The sequence below is a fragment of the Callospermophilus lateralis genome, unplaced genomic scaffold, assembly GCF_048772815.1.
Source record: "Callospermophilus lateralis isolate mCalLat2 unplaced genomic scaffold, mCalLat2.hap1 Scaffold_105, whole genome shotgun sequence".
Taxonomy (NCBI): domain Eukaryota; kingdom Metazoa; phylum Chordata; class Mammalia; order Rodentia; family Sciuridae; genus Callospermophilus; species Callospermophilus lateralis.
In genome coordinates, this window is record NW_027510702.1 from 377,780 (window position 1) to 393,006 (window position 15,227).

Sequence of the window (15,227 nt, forward strand, 5' to 3'; positions counted from 1 at the left end):
TCATGTATAACAAATTAGAATAAAATAACTTAAAAGAAAAAATTGTAAAAAAAAAAGTCAGATTGCATTCTAAGTTACTGGGAATTGGGATTTCAATATATAAATTACAGGGGAATACAGTCAGCTTATAACAGTTTGTCAAAGTGTTTTTGTGAACAGAAAACTATCAAAAACAAATTAGCATTCACAATACTACATATTCCACTGGGTAACTGTAAGGATCCAAAGATATTGCTTATGAATACATGATTTCAAGGAAAAAATGTATTCTTAAGACACTTAGGAATGTGAAAATACATTCATAGGTATGGATTAAGATTATTAAATGTTTTCAAAAGACATTGATCAGGTGCTCACTTTGGCAGCACATATACTAAAATTGGAATGATACAGAGAAGATTAGCATGGCCCCTATGCAAGGATGACATGCAAATTCATGAAGCATTCCATAATTTTTAGCACAGGAATTAAAATCAAGAAACAATGAATGGGATGGATTCAAACTCAAAAGCTTCTTCTCAGCAAAAGAAATAATCAGTGAAGTGAATAGAGAGCCTACAGAATGGGAACAAATTTCTAGAACATGCACATGAGATAGCGCACTAGTCTCTAGGTATTTAAAGAACTCAAAAATCTTAACACCAAAAAACAAACAAACAAACAAACAAACAAAAAAACTCAAATAAGTCAATCAATAAATGGGCCAAGGAAATGAACATACACTTCTCAGAAGATGATATACAATCAATCAACAAATATATGAAAAAATGCTCGACATCTCTAGCAATTAGAGAAATGCAAATCAAAACTAATCTAAGATTTTATCTCACTCCTGTCAGAATGGCAGCTATTAAGAATACAAACAACAATAAGTGTTGGCAAGGATGTGAGGAGAAGGGCACACTCATACATTGCTGGTGGGACTGCAAATTGTTGCAGTCAATATGGAAAGCAGTATGGAGATTCCTCAGAAAATTTGGAATGGAACCACCATTTGACCCAGTTATTCCACCCCTTGTTTTATACCCAAAGGACTTAAAAACAGTGTGCTACAGGGACACAGCCACATCAGTGTTTATGGCAGCAGAATTCACAATAACTAAATTGTGGAACCAACCTAGATGCCCTTAAGTAGATTAATGGATAAAGAAAATGTGGTATATATACACAATGGAATATTACTCAGCATTAAAAGAGAATATAATCATGACCTTTGCAGGTAAATGAATGGAGTTGGAGAATATAATGCTAATTGAAAAAAAATTAAAAAATCAAATTCCAAATGTCTTCTCTGATACAAGGATCTGTAAACAAGTCAAGGTGGCTCCTGGCATTTTGCCAGAGGGAGTGGTTTGTGAAGTAATGCCAGTGAGCTATTAAGTGTGGAGATTCCTTATTGGTTGACTGCTGTATCTAGTTTATGTTAATTAAGATAAGCTGTGTGTAATGTATATATACCCCTCCTGTCCTACAATAAATGGCTCCCACTCCAGCTGTATCAATCTACACAAGTTGCTCTTCATCCCCCCTGTTATTTTGCTGCAGCCGGACTGCGGCACTGAATCATAATGGTGATGCATGGGGGGCAGAGCATGGGAGGAACAGAGGAACTTTAAATAGGGCAAAGGGGAGAGGAAGGAGAGGAAGGCATGGGGGTAAGAAAGATGGTGGAATGAGATGAACATCATTACCTTAAATACATGTATAAAAACATGAATGGCATGACTTTACTTTGTGTACAACCAAAGACATAAGAAATTGTGCTCTATTTGTGTAATATGAATTGAATTTCATTCTGCTGTCACATATATCAAATTAAAATAAATAAAATTAAAAAGAGGAAAAAAAGCCATGGATTAGGTAGTAAGAAACATTTATGGCTCTTGCCTAAATTTCAAAAAAATAAATTGTATAATTAAAAGAGATAGCAAAAAGAAGACTCATATTTGAGTACAGGCTAAATATGTTTTATTTGAAATGTTTGAGAGCCTAAATGTGTTAGATGGTTTTGGATTTAGGAATATTCACAAAAACATTATGAGATGTCATGGAGGTGAGACCCAAGTTAAAATATGAAATTCATTTGTGTTTCACATGTATTAAACACATAACCTGAAGATATTTTATACAACCTTTTATAATGCACCTGCATTTTGACTACAACCTATTACATGAGGCCAAGTGTGGCATTTCCCACTTGTGACATCTTACTGGCAATCAAAGAGTTTCAGATTTGGGTAAATGTCAGATTTCAGGTTTTGTTTTTTTTTTAATTAGGCATGTGCAAACTGAAGTATATGGAGGACAGCTGGAGTGAAAGATACAGAAGACTAGAATTAGAAGACAGAACCTAGGAAAAGATATGTCTAATGTGGAGAATATTATATTGTATTTTGTATATTGTACTATATTGTATTAGTACGTATAAAAATAATTTATTTTGTGTTATGTTGCCCCACTTTGTTCCTGAGCAAAATTAATGCCCAAAATCTTCATTTTGTTTTCAGTATGGTCAAATTTTGAAAAATTAGATATATTAATCAGGATTTTCCAGGGAAACAGGCCAGTGAAATAGAAGAGACAGAGAAATAATAGAGAATGAATCTTCTTATAAGGAATTGACCCACATGGTTATGGAAGCAGAGAGGTTTCATGATCTGCCATCTACTACGTGGAGACACAGGAAAACATTTTCATAGTTCTAAGGTTTGAGAACTAGAAAACTGATGGTGTAGACTCCAGTTCAAACCTAAAACCTAAGAACCAGGAGCACAGAGGGTAGGAGAAGACTGACATCCTAGCTAGAGCAGTTAAGAAAAGAGTGAATTTAATTTTCCTTGGCCTTTTTATTCAGTTTGGGCACTCAAGGGATCAGATGGGGAGGGCCATTTGTTTTCCTCAGTTCAATTCCTGTGATGAGCTCTGTCAGAAACACTATCACAGACCCATCTCCAAATAATACTCAACAACTTTTCTGGGTATTCCATGGTCTAATTAAGTTGAGGAAGAAGATTAATCATCAGCTGGTGAAAGTGCTAAATAGTTCAACATTATTATGAAGATGTTCAGTGTTATAAGATAAAAAGTGAAGTTCCTAGTCATGGACCATGGAGATAAATTTAAAAACAAAATATCTGCTCATTTCTATTAAAATTGAGCTATCAGAGTTGTACACCATCTAAGAATTATACACTGTAACTTTTGAGTTATCACTTTTCCCCCAGATAGTTATCAGTGTCAAAAACAATTATAGTCAATTTTCTAAAGACTCTAAATTTTAGGTTTGGGTCTTAAAAATATGTATGATTGCCTCTTCATTTCACCAAATTTAGTTTTGCCTAATATTTCTTTCAGCTCAAATTCCTTTCTTTCTATTTTCTTAACCCTGTAAAATAGACCCTTGTTCACTCAAACAATTTTTCTTTTGTCTTAGCTTTTCACTATGCCTGTATTCTGTTTTAAAATAATTCATCTCTTTCATTGTGAAAAACTGCATTCACTTTTAAATGTTTTTCAAGTAATTAATAGTACAGCAGGGCTCACAATTAAAATAAACAAATAAAAACTGATATTTCTTTGCATGTGGGAAAATAAACAAACAGGTAACCATTAGTTCTCTCAACAAATATTTGTCATTTTATAAAGGCAGTCACTTGCTAATGATTAATATTTTAATTCTCCTACATTAAGCTTTATAGTGCTATTTTTTAAATTTAATAACTATGTTTTAATTGAAATCTTGAAAAATTAAGTACTTAACTTATTTTACCAACTCCCTCCTATTTCTTCTCTCATTTCTTTCTGGTAGAGTTGGCTGTATTTTCATGTCTTAATTGGAAAACATTGTATTTAAATAATATGCACGGTATAATCATTTTTGTATTTCTTCAACAGTTGACATTACCATTTGATTCTCAACTTTGAAGTATACAATAGCAATATCTACTTTTCTTTCCTTCATTGCTTAAAAAAATAAATTCAATCTTATTTGCATGTACCTTTACATCTTCCGTATTTATTTTGTTACTAAAATTACCCAGGTTTATACATTCATTCAAAAAGCTGAAGATCAATAAATGTATTTGTTTTATTATGACTATTCAGTATTTCAAAATACTGCAATTCATTTTCTTTAATGTAATTTTTAAAAATTTTCCTGTGGTTCCTGTTGCATTATTTCTACATTCTCTCATCTTCTCTGGAACTTTTAAGCATCTTTCCTTTATTATTCTCTTTATTATATGAGAAATAAAGGATTACAAATTTGAATTGGCTAACACTGGAAACCACGAGAAGTTAAGTGGCTGCTGCCCTGTACAAGCTGAAATATAAAGGGAGCTTAAATGACAATAGAGGCAGTAGGATCAGTTCAAATCCATCATTATTATGAGTAAAATAGAAGCATATGCCCTCCACAGAGTGTGTCAGTAGCATTATTTTGCATAGAAAGTATTGCATAATAACATATTTTCTATCATGCAAGTTCAAAGTTTAGAGATCATAAACCACTTTAAGTCATAGATATTTTACAGTTGACAAATGTGGTAAGCGCACACACATAAACACACCTATATACACACTAATTCAATAGTTGTGAGTGTTGTGTCTCATTTCTATTGTATTTTTCATAGCTACACTAAGATTTTTTACTAGATTTTTTAAAAAGTTGTGGGGATTAAAAACTCACTGAATTATAGGAAAGTGAGTGCTTTTCATAGTACGTATTCTTAATAGACAATAACTAATTGGGGCATGTATGTGTTGAGGATGTAGTGGTTAGTATTTGTAAAGGATGACCTTGACATGGTTTGTGAGGCTTCCAAAGCAATTACTGGAGAAACTGAGATGGAAAACAATGGCAAAGGCAGGGAGAACTGCTTGAATTAGTCCAAATCACATTGCTCAGCAGCATTTGATGACAGTTAACTTTTAATGAGGGAAGACACAAGGTAATTAAATCTTGACATACAATTATGAAAGAAAATATCAGGTAACAATCTTGGTATGCAATATAAAAGAAGAAAAGACATTTTTTTTCTCAAAACTTGCATGATGCTTTGTCATCTGAAACTATTCTTTATGAGTGCAGGGTGAAGGTCAAGGAGGTATCTCAACTCCATCAATCCTTTGGACAGTTACAAATGACCTTTCGCTTTCCATAAGACATTCAATATTCTGAATTGCAGGGCTACATTTTTCTGTGTTTAGAAAATGGCAAAATTGAAACCTTTCCTATTGCAGGAGGCTCACTTTTGTTGACTCTTGGGCCTTCTGTTCATTCCCAAAGCTTGTTGAGGTTATGATCTCATTTGCATTAACTACATATACTGGAGAAAAATGCCAATTTTATACTGTGTGTCAGAAAGAACTTGTATGATAACTGAATAACTTTTACTCCGGCTCTGTTATTATTATTAGAGAGTGTTAATACTTCTTCTAAAATACTCTTATGATGTTTAACTTATGAGAAGTAATCCATGAGTTTTGCATTTACATTAACAGCTTATGTGGAAGAAGCTAGCAAGATTTTAATTCCCGACTTTCTCTTGTTTGATATTCCTTAAAATTAAGTACTTAGCTTATTTTTAGTAACAATTAAAATACAGGAGAAAACAGTCAATTCAGAACTAAGATGGTTCTTTGCTGTAACAAATGATGATTTTTACTTTTTCTTAGTTTTCCATATAAAAGGGCATGGTAATCAAGTTGTCACCAACTTATGAAATATGTAGCGAAACTGATACTGGCTAAAATTACACTTATAGTTACGATAATACAAGATGTATACCATATTTATGAATAAATGCACTGTGATATGTATTTGCAAAGCTTATAAGCATTAAAAATGCATCTGGCCCCAGTTCAAAGAGTAAGGAATTATCTTTTTCACTTATTTATTTAATATGAAAACATTGAGTCTCTGTTATGTGTTTTAGAGTACTCTATACACTTAGAATACAATCTGGGAACAAGTTGGAAAATATCCTTGTCTTTGTGAATTTTCCACGGGGGATAGATAAATAATCATGCAAGTAAATAAATAAATAAATATAAATAGTTGTTAATCCCTTGGAAAAATGAGAGAGTGATGGCATAAGCAGTGATATGTTGGAGCAGCGAGTGCATTTTCTAGTGTGGTAAGGCAAACTTTGAATAAAGTGTGTATTTTTGCCTATGAGGCAACCAGAATTGAGAAACAAATATATGTCATTTAGTGAGTAATTGATTAAGGTTTTGGTCAGTGATTGCATTCTTCCCAAAGCCATTTTCCCAGCTGTAGCAATCATACTGATTTTTACTTCATTTCATTATTTATTCTTCTAAAAAGGAAAGGTAGTAAGTATTGCATCAGAAACTAATCTTGCAGAGATTACAGTATATACTTACCACTTTAAATTTGTTATAATGACTGCAATACAACTATAAATAAATCATTATTTTCCTTGGGATAATTTTCTAAGCTTAATTTTGAAAGAAATTAATATTATATATAAGCCATTTTCATTTCCTAAAAGTTGACTTTATGTTTTTTGAGCACTATAAAATCTGGTACAAAATTATTATAAAATTATTCAAAATTTTATCATATATTGTTCAAAGAATCTTATGGTTTGGAAGTAAGGTATCCACCAAAAGCTCACATGTAAGACAATGCAAGAAGGTTTAAAGGATAAATGATTGGGTTGTGAGAGTCTTAACCCAATCATCGAGTTAATCCCCTGATGGATTAACTGAGTGGTAGTCAGTTAAGTGGTAGGGTGTGGCTGGAAGTTGTAATTGGGTTGTGGCTTTGGGGGTATATATTTGTATCTGGAAAGTGGAGACCTCTCTCTCTCCTTCTGATCCATGGGAGCTGCTTCTCTCTGCCACACCCTTCCACCATGATGTCCTGCCTCACCTTGAGCCTGTAGTAATGGAGGCAGACACTTATGGACTGAGACCTCTGAAACTGTGAGCCCCTAAATAAACCTTTCCTCCTCTAAAATTGTTCTAATCAGATCTTTTGGTTGCAACAGTGAAAAAGCTGACTAAAACAAAGGAGCATGAATGACTTTTAAAATGCTCTTTTTTTGAAAATTACGTGATAATTGTATCCTCACTCTTGCATTTCTATTTTGTTATAAACTCATTTCCATCAGGTAGAGAAATTTTTGTTGGCCAATAAACAGATAGAAAAAAACAAGAACTAATGGTAATATATTACTTAGAAGCTAAAAAATAGTTTTGAAATTTAAGGTAGAAAAAATGAGTTTATCATACGATAAGTTATGATAGAGTACAGTTGCTTTTATACTAGTTAGCCTGAAGGTTTTGTGGGAGTGTGAATGCACTATTGTTTGTCTCATCAAAAGCAAAGTTTCAATGGCAACTTAAATCTGGTTAATAAAATAATAAACTTGAGGAAATAAATCTAGTTGCAGCAAGATCCTCTATTATTAACAGAAAAAATCAATTTACTCTTTAAACTTAAAAATTCTACTAGCAAAGTTAATTGACTTCCAAACTATGTATAATGACTTTGATATTGCACTCCATGATCTGAGATGTTATATATCCTATTGTCAAATCAGACTCATGAGGTGAAGAGATGTGAGTGAGTATCAAGTTTTCCCATTAGGTTTAAGGATACACATCATGAGGTTCAAGAAATGCAGAAAGAGGTCTGGGATCTCCAGTGTCTCTCTGTGGGTTTTGTTTAGCTATTATCAATACACTCTGACCTGAATTGACCTGTGAGATTTTAATGATGTTGGAGGCTACATTACTTAACACAGACAGAACCTTTTTGGGCATGAAATATCCCCATTTTTCACTAAGTCACATAATTATTTATTTATGGAACATTTTTCAGGATCCATGCAGATTCATGCTCCACCATTCCATAGCTCATGGTTTGTTCATCAGCAACAAATCTGGTCAAGCAGGTGTGCCTCATTGTATCCACAGAAAGGATTCTCCTGTTAGAAAATTACATTAGAGCTCTATCATCAGCTTATTTGAAGATTTGATTGTGTTAATTTCTATTTCTGAAACATCATCCTCCCTCACTCTCTTGTCATGAAGAAAATAGGCAAAAGAGCTCCTGGTTAACCAATCACTTCTCATAAGCAAAAATGTTAAAATCACTTCAAATTATTCATTTTACATTCACATATATTGATAGAGAAACCATTCTCAACTGGAGTATTTCCACCACAAACACTTAGGAGAGGCTGGTGATAACTTTATCCTACCACCCTTTGCGGGGCTGGTACACAGAAAATCCTAATTCTGTCTCAAAATAACAAGGATTGTTTACAACACATCATTGTCACTAAATCATTGAGATAAACTGCAGAAACTATACTTTTATTGCTACCTTCGCATGTCCAGCTTGAAGTTAATGAAAAGTAAATAGTTGAATAAAATCTAAGAGTGCATATTTATTGAGGATTCAACTCCACAGTCACACTGTTCATATGATCTGACTTTACACTTAACACTTCTGAGATATTAGAAAAATTATTCAATCTCTGCCTTCCTTCTTTTTAGTATTAATTGGGGCTTATAATTACACTTTCTTCATAATATTGTTGTAAGTATTAATAAAAACTTTTAGATGTAGCTGATCTCAGAAAGAGCATCATCTTAATTTGTCTTCTGAATTATTACTATGCTGTAACAGTGAGATTTTCTGCTTTAATGCATAATTAGGAAGATATAAATATACTCAGTTAACATATTTTTATGGTACTTGCAAACTACTATTCATGTTTTTAAAATATTTTTGAGTTGCTATAATGTTGAAGTATAGCAACAATTAAAACTAAGGGATTGACTGTGACATCATTAATTGATACATAACACTAGTGATAGCAATACTAATAGCAATACCAAAATTTAGAATAACAGTATAAAGTTCAATGAGAACAGACTTTAGAAAAACTGTAGATTATGAATGTTTGTAATGCATTTGTAGTGAACATAACACTAAGTATTTTAAACAAGTAGCTGGAAGAGGAAAAATGCTCATAGAAAATATAAAATATTGTATGTTAATAAATGAGTAGTTAATTCCAGTGTTTAGTATATTTTGGGAAAAACTCTCTTTACTTTGTTTAATCTTCATCTTCAAAGTTCTCTTTCTGGTAAACTGAGACAAAATAATTGAAAAAAAAATTTTTTTCTATATTGAATTAATATCATCCAAAAAGAGACAAAAGACACCAACACTGTAGAACTACTGCTGAAAATTACACATCTTGTAGCAAAGACAGAATCATTATTTCTAAGAAGCTTGTAAAACTGTGCAAAATGAATGACAAGTATGCTCAGAGTCAGGAGTATTTGTTATTGGCAAATTCCCTTTATCGAGTAATATGGTTGAATGTCCTCTTTCAACTTGGGTTGAAATTCAATTACCATTTTCATAATATTAAAAGGTGGGACCTTTAATAGGTGATTCGGTCTTCATGAATTTGCTATTACAAATGGATTAGTGCCATAATTGCTCTTGTGGATTTTTTTTATTATATGAGTGGCTCCTGATGAAAGGACTAAATTCAGCCCCCAACTTCTGTCTTGCTTATGCTCTCTTGCCACATGATGCTGTTTTGTGATTCAATAAGAAGGTCTTCACCAGATGTGATGAACCCTTGATCTTGAACTTCCTAGCCTCCAGAACAGTGAGCTAAATAAATACCTTTTCTTTATAAATTGTCCAGTCTGGTTTTCCATTATACCAGCAGAAAATGGACTCAGACATCAAATAAAAGATTTGGGCACTGTAAAATACACATAGTATAACAGCAGAAGGGAACCATTGAGTAGATAGGATGGCAGATATTTATCTTCACAGTTGGATGAGTCCACTGACAAACATAATATGAATCTCTCTTTGCAAAAGTGTATGAGAGAAAAATATGAAAGATAATTTGTTCTATATAAATGAAAAGTCATGATCTAAAACAGCTTTGCCATTTTATTTTGGTATTTAATTATTAATAATGATATTTTATTTCTGAATTCATGATGCTGATTGAGAAAAGTGCTTGAAATAAGTTCTAATGATTTTTTCAGCCATCACTGGAAAAGGACCTGGCTCTAAGTGGATTTTCCAAATTGCCCTACATCTGAAAGACACTAGTAGAACTTTAAGCTTGATTTTAGTGTTAAAAAATTAGTAAAGATAGTGTATAAGAAATGGACTAACCTCTAGTTAAGCTAAAAATAGTATATATTTCAGCTTCTGTTGAGTTCAAAATGTTGCTTTCCTGTTCTGAAGTATATGTCCAGTGAAAAATTCTTATGCTGGTTTGTAAAACAGATAAAATGTAAACATCTTATTATGACATTGATATTGACGTGAAATTCCATTTCTATGACATTACATCAAAATAACATGATTTAGTAATACATACATTATCTTAAAATGCCTGAATCTATTATTTGGTGGTCAATATATTATGATTTTAATGTTGGAAATTATACGTCAGAGTTTATTAGGAGATAAGCAAATAAATGGTTTGATCAATGACAATTTTCCCAATACATTGATTCTACTTCCCACTCTCTGGGAGAAAAATACTCTGACATACATGTATCCATTATCTATTATAACTGTATAAGAGATTACAAATATATAGCCCCTTTAAATAACATTCATTTCTTATCTCCAAGATTCTGTGAATCAGAATTCTAGGCAATGCTTAGCTGGTATTTCTGCTTAGGGTTTCATAGGGGGGGCAATCAAGTCCCCGGCCAACCTTTTTTCCTATAGGGAGGCTTTTTTGAGGGAGAATCTGATTCAGGTTATTAGAAGAATTTATTTTCTTGCAGCTATATGATTGAGGTCTCAGTTTTTTTTCCTTCCTTCGTTCCTTCCTTTTTTCTTTCTTTTTCTTTCTTTCTTTCTTTCTTTCTTTCTTTCTTTCTTTCTTTCTTTCTTTCTTTCTTTCTTTCTTTCTTTCTTTCTTTCATGCAGGGGATTGAACTCAGGGGCACTCTACTATGGAGCCACATTCCCAGCCCTATTTTATATTTTATTCAGAGACAGGGTCTCACTGAGTTGTTTAGCACCTTGCTTTTGCTGAGGCTGGCTTTGAACTTGCAATCCTCCTGCCCTAACCTCCTGAGCCACAGGGATTACAGGTGTGTACCACCGCACCCAGCTGTGGTCTCAGTTTTCTTGCCTGCTGTCATTCAGGAACTGATCTCAGCTTTTGGAGCCCACAATCAGGTCTTTGGCATGTTCTCTCCTTCATAGGTAATCTCACAAACGGAGCTCACTGTTTAAAGGATATAAGGAGAATCTCTCTTTTAATTATCTTCAAATCTACTTATCATGGGCTTTAGTTATATTTTTAGTAATATTTTTAAAACCCCTCCCCTTATAGTATAACAGAATATAATCATAAGTGATACCATGACCATCTTTTTCATATGCTGTTAGATCTCAGATTCTGCCTTGACTCAAAGGGAGATTACACAAAAGTGTGGATAGTGAGGTGGGAGCTCTTAAAATTTAATCTACCCATACATCACTTAGTATTTGAAAGCCATACGTTTTAATATTTCAAAGTCATGAATTCAGGACATAGTATTATCATCTCGGTATGTCTCCATAGTTTCAGGACCCACTTTCCTTCTCAATATCTTTGCTCTTTGGCAGAATTATTAATGGTGAACTGCTGCTATGTTTTGTTGTGACATAAAATTGTAAATTGGAATTTCTAACTCTAATATCAGAGAATATGGTTAATAATGAGCAAGTTAGAATAAGGTAGCACTAAAGTTTATCAACTTTCCAATCTAGCAAGGTTTAAAGATATCAAAAACATTCAAAAGTTTTAAAACAGAAAATGATAAACATATTTAAAAACACATGGAGAAAATAAACATCCATAAGTAGATAAGTGGCTTTTCCCCCAGGTACGTTTTCTATAAACACAAGAAGATGTGTTTATATTCTTAAACTTTTTTAAAAATTGGTATTATAATTGTTTTTTTCAGATTTGATTATGACAAACCTATACTCACAGACTAATAGCCCATTTTTTATTTACTTTTTTATTGTCATTTGTCTACACATTTTCATGAACTTTTTCTTGAGCATCATAAAATTTTCAATTTTAAAATCATTAAATTTATGTGCATAATTTAAGAAATAATACCAGTGAAACAAAGTTAATGACCCTGAATCAGATCTCACACATCACCGTTAATGAATGGAAAAAATATTGTAAGAAAACAAAACATGAAATAACATTTTTCAATAAAAGATGTTGGGAAAATTAGCCATTTGGAAAATAAAAGTCAAGAAATATTTGCAACTTATTCCATGCAATAAAACATTTCTCATAAAAGGGGAACTAAGCACTTAAAATTAAGCACTAAAGAAAAATCTAGGAATAATTATTTACCTACAGAAACTTCTGAAGAACAAAAATGATGCAAATAGGTATATAAAGGATCAACAAATTTGACTAAATAAAAAAATTAAAGTTTCCTGAGTCCAAAATGCAGTACTTATGGACTTAAAATAACAATAAAAAGATGAGCTAATTGCCTTCATATGTCTAGATTTCTTGTACTATTACAAGAACATTTCTAATAGTACTATAAAATTGTAGTAAAGACCACAGATGTTCAAATTGTTTGTCACTAAATTTCTGTAATTTTTTCACATAAGTCAGATATGTTACTATTTTTCCCCAGCATTTATTTTTTGTTTTATCCATTTATTTGTCAGCAATAAAATAAATGAGATTTTGGGGAAGTAATATCCTTAATATATATTTGTATTTCTTCCAACTTTTTCTGTGGTCTTCTTAAGTAATGAATAAAACCTTCCATTTTAGGTTCATTTTCATATTTATTAGCACAATACCAAACAATTAATGCTCTTTTAATTCATTTACTAACTTTTGTGACTAGTATTCTTTTTTAAATGATAATTTGTTAAATATAAAGTTGTTCCTTTATAATGTTCCTGCAATAGTTAATAACTATATATTTGCATTTATTTTTGTTTCTTAAGTAGTTTTTTGTGGTGCTAGGGATTGAACACAGAGCCTTGCACATGAAAAGCAAGCACTCTCCCAACTGAGCTATATTTCAGGCCCTTTAAATTGTTTTTGTATTACTATAATGCTGAAGCATTGTTCGTTTTAACAATAATGAGTTTATTCTAATGTCATTAATTGAAACAATATTAATGATGAAATAGTAATATAAAGATCAAAATTTAGAACAATAGCATAAAATGACAACAGACTGATTAACATTGTGGATCCTGAGTCTTGAATTCATTACAACCAGCCTATTATTCAAACCTTAGAATTCAAAAAATGTTATGCTTCTGAACTGTTCTGCCTAAACCATTAAATTTAAGAACCATTCAACACTCCAATTTTTCTCTTCTAAAGTAAGACATTTTTATCACCTCACACTTCTTTGTCAACTTTCTGTTTTTAAGAAACTTAAGAATTCCTTCATGTTTTCAAGGCTTCTGACTCTGTATATGTTCTTTAATTAATAATAATTTTAAAAAGGGTTTGCTTCATTTGAAGTTTTATATATGTTAAAACCATATATGACACAAAGACCACTGAGGGAAAAGTGTCAGGGATTTTCAGTTTAAAAAGGGGAACTCATATATTCATATTATTTAAGGATTGAAAACCAATCCTATAGATTTTATAAAATGAATGTATGGATAGTTGTTTTTTTTTTTTTTAAAAAAAAGCTTCACTGTGTGGTATGGTGGTACACACATGTAAGCCCAATTACGTGGAAGGCTAAGGAAGTTTGGAAGTTCAAGGCCAGCCTCAGCAACTTAGTGAGACTATTAGCAATTTAACAAGGTCTTGTCTCTAAATAAATGAGGTTAGGGATGTAATTCAGTGGTAATATATCCCTGAGTTCAATCCTCAGTACCAAACAAACAAACAAACAAACAAACAAAAAAACAACAACAAAAAACCCAGTAACAAAACAAAAGACTCATTTTCCTTTTTCAGGACAGATAATTTTCCTCATTTAGTTTTAATATGAGTAGTACACCAGGGTCAAACAAATTCAGCTTTCTACATCTTGCACTAAAAATTTATCAGCTTTGATATATGTGGAATCAAGTTGTGCTGAAAATGAAATTTTTTTCTCTTAACAAAAAGTCTTAATTTTCTGTTAGTGAAATAATTTTTTAATCATGTACTTTAAAAAGAATATTTCTGTGGCAAACTGCTAGATGTCTTTAATGTATTTCTTCCTTCTTTTCATGTAGAGCTATAGGGTCTAGCCTCCCTTTTAGCAAATTTTAATCTATTATCAGGCCCACAGGATAGGAGAAGAAGAGATAAAGGTATCTCTTGAGTTTTTTTTTCCAGTTTAAAGTAAATTTATTTCTTTGAAGTTTGTCCTGCTTTCTTATTCTCTTATTCTGCAACACACATGATAGTAATGTCCTTCAATCAAGCAGATGAGGGCAATATCCCAGGTAGCAATTTAGGAGCACCATGGAAGGACCGGGGTCTTTGGATCACTGCATGGATCAGGGTTGCCATACCAACCTGCACTGCCTACCTCCAAAATATGTAGAGAGAGATAGGAATATTTAGGCCACTGTATCTTGTATTCTCTCTTGCAGTATATTAGCCTTATCCATTACTATTTCAATTAATATAATCTTCAAAATGAAATAAACTGTGTCCATCCTGACCATGCTTACCCACCTCTTCCTCAGAGATTGTCACTATCTGAATGAACTGTGTGATTACCATCATCTTATTTTTCTCTCTAATTTCTCTGTATATGCATAAAAACAATTACCAACCCTTGTTATTCTCAGACATTTTCCCCCTGAAATCTGTGAGTACAAAGTGGAATTGCATTGTATTTTTTTAAATTTAAATTTCTCTGCTAAGGAAATTGAGTATCTTTTCATTTAATTAATCATTTTTCCCATTTCCTACATGAAGAAATACCATTCACAAATCTTGTGCTGTGTGTCTTGCTCTTATTTATAAGCATTTTAATATATTTTGGAATGTATTTTTATTTTTATTAGTTATATGCATATATACATTATAATTACACATTTTTTAAAGTTTGGGCTTACTTTCACTTTCTTTAAGCTTTTTTTTTGAGATAAACAAAAATGACATGGTTTACTTCTGGGCAAAGTTCTAAGAGACATCACATACTTCCTTATACTCCTTTCTTTGATTCCATCAACTTGTATTCAGAAT

General features: G+C 32.1%; 1 non-coding gene across 1 annotated transcript; it reads left to right on the plus strand.

Moving 5' to 3' along the window:
- The first annotated feature begins 349 nt into the window (after window positions 1-349).
- Window positions 350-456, plus strand: LOC143388318 (U6 spliceosomal RNA). The gene has a single exon (XR_013089962.2). It is a non-coding gene; the product is annotated as a U6 spliceosomal RNA (small nuclear RNA).
- Window positions 457-15,227: the final 14,771 nt, after the last annotated feature.